Below are 13,614 nucleotides of genomic sequence, written 5' to 3'. Positions count from 1 at the left end.
TCAGCTTGCCCTCAGGTACCAGCTGCAGCCCCCACCCCGCCTGGGATCCCACCCACAGCTCCTGGATTCGTCCCTGTCCTGGGGACCCATCACTCAGCTTCCCCTCTCCTCCTCCCTCCCCACCTCCTGCTGTCACAGCCCAGGTCCCATGCCTGCCACGCTCCTATTCTGTGTTCCATCAGTGAGTGGGCCTTCGGAGTCTGCACCCCAAAACCAGCCCCCGACCTCTCCCTTCTGGGGGGCTCCAAGGACAGCACGTGGGTGCTGGACTCCAGGGCCTCAGCCTGAGGACAGGCCTGGGCTGGGGACCCCTGTCATAGCTGGGCCTCGGTTACTCACAGGCCACTCACAGCCCCTCCTCCAGGGGTGACCCTGACTCCAGTGGGTGAGCAAGAGGCTAATAAGACTAATTGGGAAGGTGGTGGCCCTGCCGCCCATTAACTGGCTGCCCGGCCTGAATGAGCGAACAGGAAGCAGCTGGCTCGGCCTGGGTAGGATCCCAGGTAGGACAAAGGAGGGTCAGCGGACTCCGGGGTCCCTGAGGATGAAGGGCAGACCTGGAGGAGCAGAGCTCCGAGGTCTGCTAAGCGGGGGGTGGTCCCTCTCCCCTGTATTCCCCACCCTCTGCCTTTAACCCTGGCCCCACCCCAGCCAATTAATTGCTCACTGATACTGCCCACAGTATCAGTATCAGAGGGAGGGACCTGGGAGTCGGGTCAGGTTCTCTGCCTCCTTCCCAAGCCCACCCAGGCCTCTCCCTGCCCCCTCACCCGGACTCTCAGTCCCATACTACCCGGTCTCCTCACAGAGGCAGCCCTTCCCCCGGAGCCCCAGGCCCCTCTGTCCTTTTCTCTATCTCCTGCCCTGGTCCTGACCCAGCCCGGCACTGTCTACAGAATCTTCTGCAACCATGGAATTGTTCTGACTCTGTGCTGTCCAAAATGGTAGCCACTCGCCACGTTGCGGCCACTGAGCATGTGAAATGGGGCTACTATGACTGGAGGGACCAAATCTTTTTTAAAGATTTATTCGCTGATGGCTATGCTGGGTCTTTGCTGCTGTGTGCGGGCTTTCTCTAGTTGCAGTGCATGGGCTTCTCACTGCACTGGTTTCTCTTGTTGCGGAGCACGGGCTCCAGGCACGCAGGCTTCAGTAGTTGCCGCACGTGGACTCAGTAGTTGTGGCTCCCGGGCTCTAGGGCACATGGGCTTAGTTGCTCTGCCGCACGTGGGATCTTCCCTGACCAGGGATGGAACCTGCATCTTCTGCATTGGCAGGTGGTTCCTTACCACGAAGCCACTAGGGTGGCCCTGAATTTTTCATTTGAATTTAAATGTAAACAGCTGCATGTGCCTAGTGGCTACAGTCGGTTGAATCTAGCCCTTGAGTGTCCGCTAGTACCCAAAATGACAGTGGAAGAGAGGGCGGGCTGTGGGGGTAGCCAGACAGCAGTCCCTGAAGAGGCTTGATGCAGTGGGGAGGGAAAAAAACCCCCACTGGTTTCAGAATCAGGATGACCTGGGTTCAAGTCCCAGCTAACCTCCCAGCTTTGGGTACCTCACCCAAACTCTCTGAACTTCAATATGCCCATCTGCAAAATGGGAGTATTTTAAATGATGCCTGTGTCCTGTCTATGTCCTCCACCGGGGGAAGGCGACTAGGCTGGGCTCACCCACAGCCCCGGGCCCTCTCCAGTCCAGCTGACCTCGAGGAGGCTCCTCTCCGCCCCCTTCCCCTCCTACAGGGCAGCAGACATTGCACACAGGGGTGCTATTTAAAATGCTGCTCCTTCCTAGACCCTCAGGCCCCACTGGCTCCAGTTCCAGCGGGCAAGGAGGGAGGGGGCCCTGGGAGCAGAGAGGGGAGCGGCCGAGAGGAGAAGAGCCTCGTGGGAGGCGAGAAGAGGAGGAACAGCGAGCTCTGTGGGTTATTCTTTCCCAGCGCAAACTGAGGTGGTGATGTTTGTCCTGTTTTTCCCTCCCGTCCCTCCTGACCTTGGCGGGGCTGGGGCTGAAGGAGGCACAGTCTCTCTGGGCCTCTCGCCAGATCTCCAGCCACCCACACGACACAGTGGTATGGCCACATTCCTCTTCCCGACTGCTGTCCTCCTGTCCACCCTCCCACCCCATCGCGCACCCACGTCTGCCCCATCCCTCCACCGCCTGCCACATGTGGGCCCTCTGAGCCCCTTGTTTCTTTCTGAAATCAGCCCCGACGTGGTTTACTCTGCTATGTCCCTGGATCTCCCCATTAACCCCTCTCTCAGCTCAGGCAGCAAAAATCTGAAGCTGGTGGCACCCAGGAGGGCAGGGAAGGGCACTGACTCGGGGACTGCCCAAGTCAGGGCCACCTCAGGACACTGACAGGTGAGACGAGGCCCACGTGGCATAGGTGGCTCCGCTGTGTTCTCCAGCCACTGAGTCTACCCCTCACCTGCCAGCAAGCGCCCTGCCCGTGGAAGGAGGGAGTGAGAGAGTGTGGGAGGCAGGGGATAGCCCCCCATCAGACAACGTCAAGCTTAAAGCACGTGCCGCCCATAGGGTCCCTGCCCCGTGTCTGAAGAAGGCAGGCTGTGTCCCCTCCAAGCCTCCCCGGGGCTGTCGTGTTCTGCATGGAGTGCAGGTTCAGTGTCCACCGTCCTAAACTGCAAGGTGGGTGGGGGATGATGACCCATCCTTGCCCTTGAGGAGCTGTGTTCCAGCTGCGAACACACAGCCTAGGAGGAAGGCCGGCTTTGGCTTCGAGGAGGCGGCAGGACTTTCCCTGGCCCTTGAGGAATGATGAGAAGAGAGGGAGCAGGCGGCTCAGACTCGGGGCCCTGGCGGTGCTGAAAGAATATTTAGAAGGTGCGCTGGCTTGGGTTGGTGTGGGAAGCATAGACACAGAAGAATAGCAGGCCGGAGGAATGGACCTGCAGGGCGGTGACCATAATCAGGTTAGAGGAGGGTGAGGGAACTGAGGGGTCTGAGTGGGAACAGCCTGGGGAGAGGAGGTTTGGAGTAGAGAACCACGGTTTCCTGATTGCTGACTGTGGGCCAGACTTGGTCCCACATAGCCAACACCTGCTCTGGTGTTTAATACTCACAATAGCCCTGTGGATGAGTGTTTTTTCTCCCCCATTTCACAGATGACAAAACTGAGTTTAAATTATTCGCCCAAACCACCTGATAATAAGCAAAAGAGTTTAGAAAGGACTCAAACCCAGTCCACTCAGGTCTCATTTCTTCATGCAGCTGGTCCTGTGCCATAAATCAATGGCAGTGGTCCATGGACAGGCTTCAGCGGATCACTAAACACTGTAAGAAGATGTGCAAATTCCTCTGTCATCGAAGTCTCAGAAGTTAAATCCTGAGTGAGGAAGTCCCTCCCACTCAACCTTTTCTTCTCTGCATTTCACCCATGGGCCTGAAAGTCACAACAGCAGTTCTAGAATGAGTGTTCCATGCAGCAGTCCTCAGTAGAGCTAAGGCTTATGCTTGAGGGGGAAAAGGAGTGAGAAAAAAAAAAATAGGGGACTTTCCTGGTGGCTCTTTGGCTAAGACTCTGTGCTCCCGATGTAGGAGGCCCAGGTTCGATCCCTGGTCAGGGAACTAAATCCCACGTGCCGCATCTAAGAAGCTTGAGTAACGCAACAAAGATCAAATAAATAAATATATTTTTTTAGATAGGAAGAGAAAAAGCCTGAAAGAGGAGGTTATTCTGTGTCGGGGAGAGGTGGAGAGGCCAGGGGGGCCACTCTGGGCTCCAGGGCCTGTGGGCTCTCCCTTCCTTTAGCTCCAAAACCATGTTCCTCCCCTGCTCTCCGCTTCTCCAACACACTTCCTCCACCTGTGGAGGACTTGAACTTGGCTCTGACACACAGCCACTCAGCCGTGCTCTCTCATGGGCCCGTCTGTCCCGCCCTCATTCCTCATGAGTGACTGGCCCCCTTGAGCCTCTCCTCTCTCCCCTGGATGAGCTTTTTCTTCTGCGGGACGCAGCACACTTCCATTAACAGAGAGCAGAGCTCACGTGGCCCTGAGGAGGAAGTCCTGGGATTTCCCCATGAACAAGGATTCATCTGATGCTGGGGTGGTTCTGTGTCAGAAAATCCCTTATGTGACTCTGGGGAGCTCACCCCGACGTAATGTGAGAATCACTGCTCTGGAGAGTGATCTTCAAAATACATTCCATGGGGGAATTCCTCAGTGGTCCAGGGGCTAAGACTGCTTGCTCCCAATGCAGGGGGACCAGGTTCAATCCCTGGTCAGGGAACTAGATCCCACATGCGGTAACTAAAAGTACACATGCCACAACTAAGATCAGATGCAGCCAAATAAATAAATATTATATACATATATATATATATTCCACAATGTGGTCCCTACTCAGCCATACCCTCCCTTCTTCTACCCTCAGCAACCTGGTTCATCACTCTCTCCATTAAGACTGATCCCCTGGAACTTGGCCTGGTCAGCACGTCAGCATCCCCTTTCTCCTCTTGGCCCTGTCCTCGCCATCCTGGCAGCTCCGCTGACACACTTCAAGAGACCCGGGTACCAGAGCAGGGACAGGGAGTGAGGGCCGGGGTCAGGGCCAGGACTTCAGCCAGTGAATCCCGCAGAGGAAGAACTTGGCAGGTGGGCACTCTGCCCACCAGGCTATCTGTCCCCCCAGCCCCATTCTTTCCCCTTCCTCCTCCTGCCCTCCTGCACGAATCAGGGAGTCAGCTGAGTGATGGTCATGCTCCTTGAGTCTGAGACTTCACAGCTCTGTTTAAGCCACATCTGATTTGGCCACTGGCCTTCCTGTCTTGTGAGGAGGTGAATGTGGAGGCTGTGATTAGCTCTCGGAGTAACAACAATATTTTTCCTCTTCTCTGTTCTGTGGATCAAGCACTAGGGAAACCAAGGCTCATCGTTCACTCATTACGCTCAGCTATTAAATAGTCATTCTTTCCACTGTTGCCATTCATGCATTTTATTGTTATTGGTCACCTAGAATTACAGACCCAGCTCCCTCCAGATCCAGCAGGAGAGGGTGAGAGAGGGGACCTCGGTGCAACCTGAATGTGTATTCGGGTGAGGCTGAAGGATTGTGTCAGAGGGACATCTAGGCAGGGTGTGGCTCTTGGAGTTTCCGGGGTGGGATCTGCAGGGGTCAGTCTTCCCTCCTTCTTCCCGCCTGTCTCAGTCTCTCATGCTGAGAGCTCTTTGCGGGCAGGGAGCATCTCTTACCCCACAGTGTGTCTCTGGAGCCTGAAGAACTACCCGTACATGGAGGTTAGCACAGCAGGAAACACAGAATCCCATTGGAGAGGTTGGCATCCTGTGTCCAGCTCTGCTCTTGGGGCCCCAGGACTAGAACCAGAGAAGGACACTGACTCCCGCCTGATGGGGTGTAACAATCAGCTCGTCACCAACATCTGCACATGCCGGATTTATCTTAATTCTCTCAATGCTCCTAGGGGACCGAGGTTATTGTTTATCCTTTGCTGCTGCAGACATAAGCTCAGGGTGTTAAGATGACGGTTACTACCAGAAGCTGGGGACTTTACCTGGAATCCTGATGCTGTAGCCAATACTTAGCACCAAGCTAGTTTTTCCTCTTCTCCCCAGATATTTACATGACCTGGCAGTGTCTCTCATTTCATTCTGTCCTTTGCAGTCTGCCACCTCCTCAGAAGCCTTCTCTGATTTTTCTATTTAAAATTGTACTCCCCCATCCCCATCCCCACACTCAGGGACCATCATTCTCTATGTCCTTCCTCTGCCTTCTTTTTCTCCATAGCTCTTCTCAGGACACGGATTTCCTATCACATACATCCTGTATGCATCTGCTCATTGTTCACTTCCCCCACTAGAAGGTAAGCCTCGTGAGGGCAGGACTCTCCTCTCTGACTCACCACTGTTTCCACAGCTCCAGAGCCCTGCCTGGCTAATGGAGGAAACTCAGTTCATAATGAAATAGATAATGAAGGTGTGGACCCCTAGGGCAAGCATCCTGGCCTGAATTTTCCTGAGGGCCCCGGTGCCTGCCCCATTTCACCTCATGTACCTGACTCACCTTAAAGGACTCACCTTGGCGACTAAGAGGGCATTAGTGGGGCCTGACACAGGCGGAGGGAGTGGTTGACGTTCAAGTAGGAGCAAGGAGGACTCTGGAGGAAAACACCTTGGAGGAGTCTCTATGCTGCCCTCCAGTGGCAGATTGTGGAACACCACAAAGGAGGAGTTGAGGCTCTCAGCTTTGCGTGGATATTTACAGATTACTAAAGAAATCCCCTAAAGTAGCATCCAAGTGCCACACAGAGATCAGATGGCAGAATAGGAACAACGAGTCAGATCACAACACAATGCTCTCACCACTACACTATCCTGTTTTACCTCCGTCACAGGAGTTGAGGTTATGCCATAAAAGAGAAGGGTATTAGCTGGATAAACCTCTGGAAGTGGATTTGGTTTAATTCAACAAGTTATTGCAAGGGAGACCTGGGTTCGATCCCTGGGTTGGGAAGATCCCCTGGAGAAGGAAATGACGATCCACTCCAGTACTCTTGCCTGGAAAATCCTATGGACACAGGAGCCTGATAGGCTACAGTTCGTGGGGTCGCAAAGAGCCAGACATGACTGAGTGCCCTCACTTTCTTTCTTTCTAACAAGTTATTTGAACCAGACACCTGGTGGGCATTTAATTAAAGACTAAAGGGATAAAATGTACAGCAAGAAAGCTTAGGAGGAAGAGGAATGTGCTTAGTTGTGTCCAACTCTTTGCGGCCCTGTGGAATGTAGCCCACCAGGCTCCTGTGTCCATGGGGATTCTCCAGGCAAGAATACTGGAGCTGGTTGCCATTTCCTCCTCCAGGGGATCTTCCCAACTCAGGGATAGAACCCACATCTTCTGTGTCTCCTGCATTGGCAGGTGGATTTTCTACCTAGAGAACTAGATCAAAACAAGTCTTCAATCAAATGAGTGAAACATGAAATTGGCAGAGGAGTTAGGACTTCCCTTCTGGGCTTGTATCTTATTAATTTAACTTTTATCACATTTTATTGTCATGATTTACATCTTAGTTTCCTCTTGAGACACAAAGCTCCTTGAAGGCAGGGAGGACTGAAACTTCTTGGGATTGTCACCATCACCTAGCACCTCACACGGTTCATGCTCAATAAATAACCATTATATGACTCATGTGAAAAGACCCTGATGCTGGGAAAGATTGAGGGCAGAAGGAGAAGGGCACAACAGAGGATGAGATGGTTGGATGGCATCACCAACTCAATGGACATGGGTTTGGATGGACTCCGGGAGTTGGTGATGGACAGGGAGGCCTGGCATGCTGCGGTTCATGGGGTCACAAAGAGTCAGACACGACTGAACAACTGAACTGAACTTATATGGGCAAATGGATAAACAAATGAATGGTTTGGCATTTCCAGCCTACAGATCTTCAAAGAAGAGCACATAGCCATTTCTCCTGTCTAGTCCAACGACATCATTTGTCTGCCCAAAGGCTGTGCCCAATGCTTTCTCAAGGTAACTCAACTTCTATAATTAGATTATACCATGATACTAGTTCTAGTTTCTTTTCTCTCATTGGCTAAGCATTTACTGACTACCTACCATGTCCAAGGTACTGAGCCATTGTTCTCTGATTTTCTGATCCTATTCTATTATTTAGTTCTATGACTCCATGTTGACATAAGATGTAATAGTGTCCCCACTGCATTCACTCCTAGGTGAGGTCAGCCAAGGCAGGTGGGGAAGAATCAGCATTGTCTAATTTGAATGGATAAGCTGGCACAATGGGTTCCCCTGTGTTAATATTCCATACCATCCAGTCCCACTCAGGCCTCCTCCCAGCTAATAAACACAGCATTTTTAGGTGACAATATCTTCTGCCTAGTAACAAGAATTACAATCCCCAATTACTTCTTGCTTTCCCTTCATTCTCCCACTCATCCACCTATTGGGTCAAATTAGGAAAAGTTGGTTTAGAGCCTACATCCAGTGTTGACTTTAGCACGTGTGTTGTCTTAGAAGGTGAGCTACCTCTGTCAGCAGTTTCCTCATCTGTGAAATGGGGCTAATAATTTGCTTTATTGAACACCTCGTGGGCCAAGTACTAGGAGAAAAGTAAGGCATACAAAGACAGACCAGACACAATCCTTGCCCTCAAGAAACTCACACTTAACAAGGTGAGAAAGACATGGAAACCAACATGTGGAAACGATGTTAAGAGCCTGAGATCCTTTCCAGGGACTCAGTTTTTCCACTCACATGGTAAAGTGTCTGCCTCCAATGCAGGAGACCCGGGTTGGATCCCTGGATTGGGAAGATCCCCTGGAGAAGGAAATGGCAACCCACTTCAGTACTCTTGCCTGGAAAATTCCATGGATGAAGGAGCCTGGCAGGCTATATAGTCCATGAGGTCGCAAAAAGAGTCGGACACGACTGAGCAACTTCACTTTCACACTTTCTCTGTTTTAAGAATGTTTTTCTCTTTCCATTCCCAACGAACTTCACTACACTGGCTTGGGAAGTTGCTGAGAGTCAGTTTGAGGGGTTCAGACTTCCTTATTCCCTTCCATTCCATACCTCGCTGCCACCCTACACCAGCCAGGTATGTACACCTCCCTACAAAGAACACAGTTCTATCCGAGGAGAAAGGCTTTCAGATATGAGCTCCTGAGCCGGGCACTGAGACCTTCTCTAATTCCCCTCAACCTACCTGTCCCACAACTTCGCCCTCTTCTCCAGGCTATAAACCCTTCACTCGGGCAGTTCCCTGGTGGCCTAGTGGTTAGGATTCTGCGCTTTCGCTGCCACGGCTGGGCTCAATTTCTGGTTGAGGAACTGATCCCATAAGCTGCATGGTGCAGCCAGCCAGGAAAAAAAAATTATATATATATATGTACACACACACACACTCTCACCATTTTCATCTACTCTCCACTCACTAATGAATTCAGCCATTCATAAAACATGTATGTGATGATATAATTTTATGTGTCAGTTTGACTAGGCCAGGGGACTTCCTCGATGGTCCAGTGGCTAAGACTCTGCATTCCCAACGCAGGAGCTCCAGGTTCGATCCCTGGTCAGGGAACTAGGTCCCACATGGGGTGCAAGTAAGACCTGGCAGCTAAATTAATATATTTGAAAAAAAAATTTTTTTTGACTGGGCTAAAGAATGCCCAGAGACGTGATGAAACCTTACAGTTCAGGTGCATCTGTGAGGGTGTTTCTGGAAGACATTAGCATTTGAGTCAGTAGACTGAGTAAAGAAGACTGCCCTCATCAGGGTCGGTGGGCATCCATCTGAGGGCAGAATAGAACAAAAAGGAGGAGGAAGGGCATCTCTGCTCTCTGAGCTGGACTCCCATCTTCTCCTGCCCTCAGGCATCTGGTTCTTGGTCTTTGGACTCAGACTGGGATTTACCCCCATTAACCCCTTGATTCTTGGGCCTCTGCACTCATACTGGGACTTAAAACCATTGGCTCCCTGGTTCTCAGGCCTTTGGACTGTGATTAAATTGCTGCACTGGTTCTCCTGGTCCTCCAGCTTGCAGACGGCAGATCACGGGCATTCTCAGCCTTCATAATCCGAAGAGACAATTCCTATAGTAAATCTCCATGTTGCAGGAGACCTGAGTTCAATCCCCCAGGAAAGATCCCTGTGTCAGGAAGATCCTCTGGAGAAGGAAATGGCAATCCACTCCAGTATTCTTGCCTGGAGAATTCCATAGACAGAGGAACCTGGCGGGCTACAGTCCATGGGGTCACAAAGAGTCGAACGCAGCTGAGCGACTTTCACTTAACATGTGTATTCTATTGGTTTTGTTTATGTGGAGAACCCTAATACAACATATTAAGTGCTCATGCAGTCCCAGGGAGTTAGACAGATGACTAAAGAGATGGGATAATGTAGTTAAAATCAGGACAGACCTCAGTTCAGATCCCAGTTTTGCCATTTCCCCCAACCTCACCCCCCAACCCCTACCACTGGGTGACCTTGCATGAGTCACTGTACTTCTCTGGGCCTTTGTTTCTCTCTTCTGAGAAACGGTGATAACTATAGGGTTATTGTGCAAATTAAGTGAGAGAATCTGTAGCCTCAGGCAACAGTGCCCCTACTGCACATGCGCAGTAAAAAGTAGCTGCAAGGATTTGTAGCAAACCTTAAGTGTCTTAGGTAGGATGTCCCAGAAGCAAATCCTAAAATAAAAATCCAAGTAAAAAGGATTTATTGAACAGTTATGGGGACTTCCTGGCGGTCCAGTAGTTAAGACTCCCCGCTTTCACTGTAAGGGGCACGGGTTCAACTCTTTGCAACCCCATGGACTGCAACATGCCAGGCCTCCCTGTCCATCACCAATTCCTGCAGCTTGCTCAAACTCACACCCATCGAGTCGGTGATGCCATCCAACCATCTCATCCTCTGTCGTCCCCTTTTCCTGCCTTTTCCTGCCTTCAATCTTTCCCAGCATCAGGGGCTTATCCAATGAGTCGGTTCTTCGCATCAGGTGACCAGAGTATTGGAGTTTCAGCTTCAGCATCAGTCCTTCCAATAAATATTCAGGACTGATTTCCTTTAGGATGGACTGGTTGGATCCCCTTGCTAGGTTCCATCCTACGTGGGGGAAATAAGATCCCACAGGACTGGCTGCTCAGCCAAAAAAAAAAAAAGCAAAGTTATAAGGGTGGTTAGGCGAGAAAGGGAGTGGGAAAGTGGGACCAGGAAGGGAAGAAGCCAAGCAACTGCGTGGAACCAAGCGAAGTCTCATGGAGGGCAACCCGGGCTCAGAAGACTAGAGTATTGATACTCCTGTGTTTATCTGTCATCCATTAAGGGCTGCGGGGTGGGAGAGCGGAACGATGTCGGGGAGAAAGGTTTCCAGGCACAGGTGGGCTGCTGACAGTGACAACACACCGGCAGTAGGCACCAAGATGGGCCGAGAAGAAATGCGCGGAACAGTCTCTGCCCAAGGGGGTCAGAGCCTGGGAGGGGAGGGGAGATGGCAATAAACCCCGCCCCCTGGGATCGTCCCAGGCACACCTGCACCGCAGAACTTAGCTGGCCCGAGACGGGGCACGCTTGAGGGCCGGGAGCAGCGTGGGAGAGGCGTCGCGGAAGATAAACGCAACTGGGTGGGGAGAGGAGGATTAATCCAGGCAGCGGAAACAGCACGCACACGGGCAGAGGCTCAGGGCGGCTCCTGGAGCGAGTGGGCGTGGGGCTGCGAGGCCCGAGCTTCCGCGCCTGCTCCTGCGCGGGCAACCCGCGCCCGCCCCTTCCTGGCGGGTCCTCCCTTCTGGCACCAGGCCTTCCTGCCGCGCCCGGCTCGGGGCCTCCTCCTGGAAGCCTCCGGTGACCACTCCAGCTCCTCCAGGGCGACTCTGTTCTGAACTCATGGCGTTTACTGCCAAGGCTTTTTACTGTGATGTTTACTCATGTAATTATGAAGTTAGTGCACCCTTACAGTCTGTGACATTGTTATTTAACTTTGCATGTAGATTCTGTCTCCCTTGACCTAATTTTGGCTTCCTGAGAGTGGGAAATGTATATTTTTATTCGTTGTATTACCCTGTGGCACCTAACATTGGAGGATATATTGAGGGTATGAGGTAATGATTGAATGAATGGGTTGAATCTAGTCTACTTTGAAGCTGATAAAATTACACACTCGCCTCTACTGTTCTTACCAGTTTTAAGATTATTTCCAAACTCTCCATTTAGATGGTCTTTTTCCTGTTTGTTTTTGTTTTTCAAACCAATCACATATAGGTTTTGATGGGAGTTATCACATAAGCAAACTGAGTCCTAAGGGGTGGATTTTAAAGTCAGGGAACCCTCATTTCTTTTAGCCCCTCTTCAATCCCACCCAGCCAGCCACTTGATTGACCCTAGGTCTTTGGTATCTCTAGGCCCCCCCCCTTCCAGCTTTCCTGCGCAAATCCACTCTGAAAGGATTTGGGGAAACTATGTACCTTTTACCCATTTTAAAGTCAACAACTAACATTTTTAATCTTAAGTTTAAATACTTGAAAGGGCACACTTTCTGGGGAATTGTTAATGCTTATATATTTAGAAAGTCATATCACTCTTTTAAATCTAGTGGATGGAATATGACACATAGCCCTTTCATGTTCATTAACACCCTTTTAATAAGTGAACAAATCCATTAGCCAGTCAGCAAATTTACCTCATTTATCTTTTTTTTTCTCTCATTTATCTTTCTTTTTAGTTTCTCTTTCCATTTCATTTCCCTTATAGTTTTATCCTAATGAAATATTTTTTTCTCCATTGCACCACTTTTTTTGTATTTTAGTGTATTTTTGGAAAGTCTTTTATTGTATATCTCTAACAAAAATATGTACATAAATTTAAATTTACTTTGTGTGACCATAAGACTATAAGTATTAAAAACAATTACTCTGTCCTGGATTTAAAATTAGAATTATTAAAAGATGCAGTTGATCAAAACTACAACAATTTTTATGAAATTAAAAGACTCTTCCTCCTTAGAAGAAAAGCTGTGATGGAACTAGACAGCATATTAAAAAGCAGAGACATTACTCTGCTGACAAAGGTCCGTCTAGTCAAGGCTATGGTTTTTCCAGTGGTCATGTATGGATGTGAGAGTTGGACTGTAAAGAAAGCTGAGCACCGAAGAATTGATGCTTTTGAACTGTGATGTTGAAGAAGACTCTTGAGAGTCCCTTGGACAACAAGGAGATCAAACCAGTCCATCCTAAACGATATCAGTCCTGAATATTCATTGGAAGGACTGATGCTGAAGCTGAAACTCCAGTACTTTGGCCACATGATACAAATAACTGACTCATTGGAAAGGACCCTGATGCTGGGAAAGATTGAAGGCAGGAGGAGAAGGGGCCAGCAGAGGATGAGATGGCTGGATGGCATCATAGACATGAGTTTGAGCAAGCTCTGGGAGTTGGCTTGCTGCAGTCCATGGCGTTGCAAAGAGTCGGACATGACTCAGCAACTGAACTGAACTGAACAAAGATTGACAGTGACTAAACAAAAAAGTAAAAAAAAAAAACCACGAAAAACAAAAAAGTAAATTTTACTGAAAACACATCTTAATGAGATGGAAAGGGCTGATTCTTGTTTTCCATTGACTCCATTTACCAGCTCCAGAAAGAGCACTGTGAACTCCAGTTCACAGTGGGTGAGAGAGCTCAGCCTTCCTCTGTCTAGCGGGAGAACAGTTAATAGAAGCAGGTGGAAAACACAGTTTTCAAGAAGATTCATTTTACGAAGGAACACATATGTTTGTGGAAATTGATCCCCCTTAAAACCTGGTTCTGCCCATGAAAGCCCATGGAGAGTTATTATGTTCACTTAGAGTAGGCAAACCATCAACTAGTTAAAGAGAGACTTAACTTGGTTTCTCATTCTCCAAAATAGGGATCTCAGAATGGGTCTGAATTTCCTTGTAACTCTTGATAGTTGCATTTCCAACCTTCCTGCTGAGTCCCCATCCTTATGCATATGGGCAAGACAGGAACTCAGATGACTTCCAGATCTCTGTAGGTTTGTGGCTGTGACAAGTGCATCTGAACATGCAAAGACCTGCTCATTGGCAAAGAAGCAGCCTAGAGTCAAAA

This window comes from Cervus elaphus, chromosome 7 (genome assembly GCF_910594005.1).
Source record: "Cervus elaphus chromosome 7, mCerEla1.1, whole genome shotgun sequence".
Taxonomy (NCBI): Eukaryota; Metazoa; Chordata; class Mammalia; order Artiodactyla; family Cervidae; genus Cervus; species Cervus elaphus.
The sequence above is the reverse complement of the archived record's forward strand: the minus strand, read 5'-3'. Positions refer to the sequence as shown.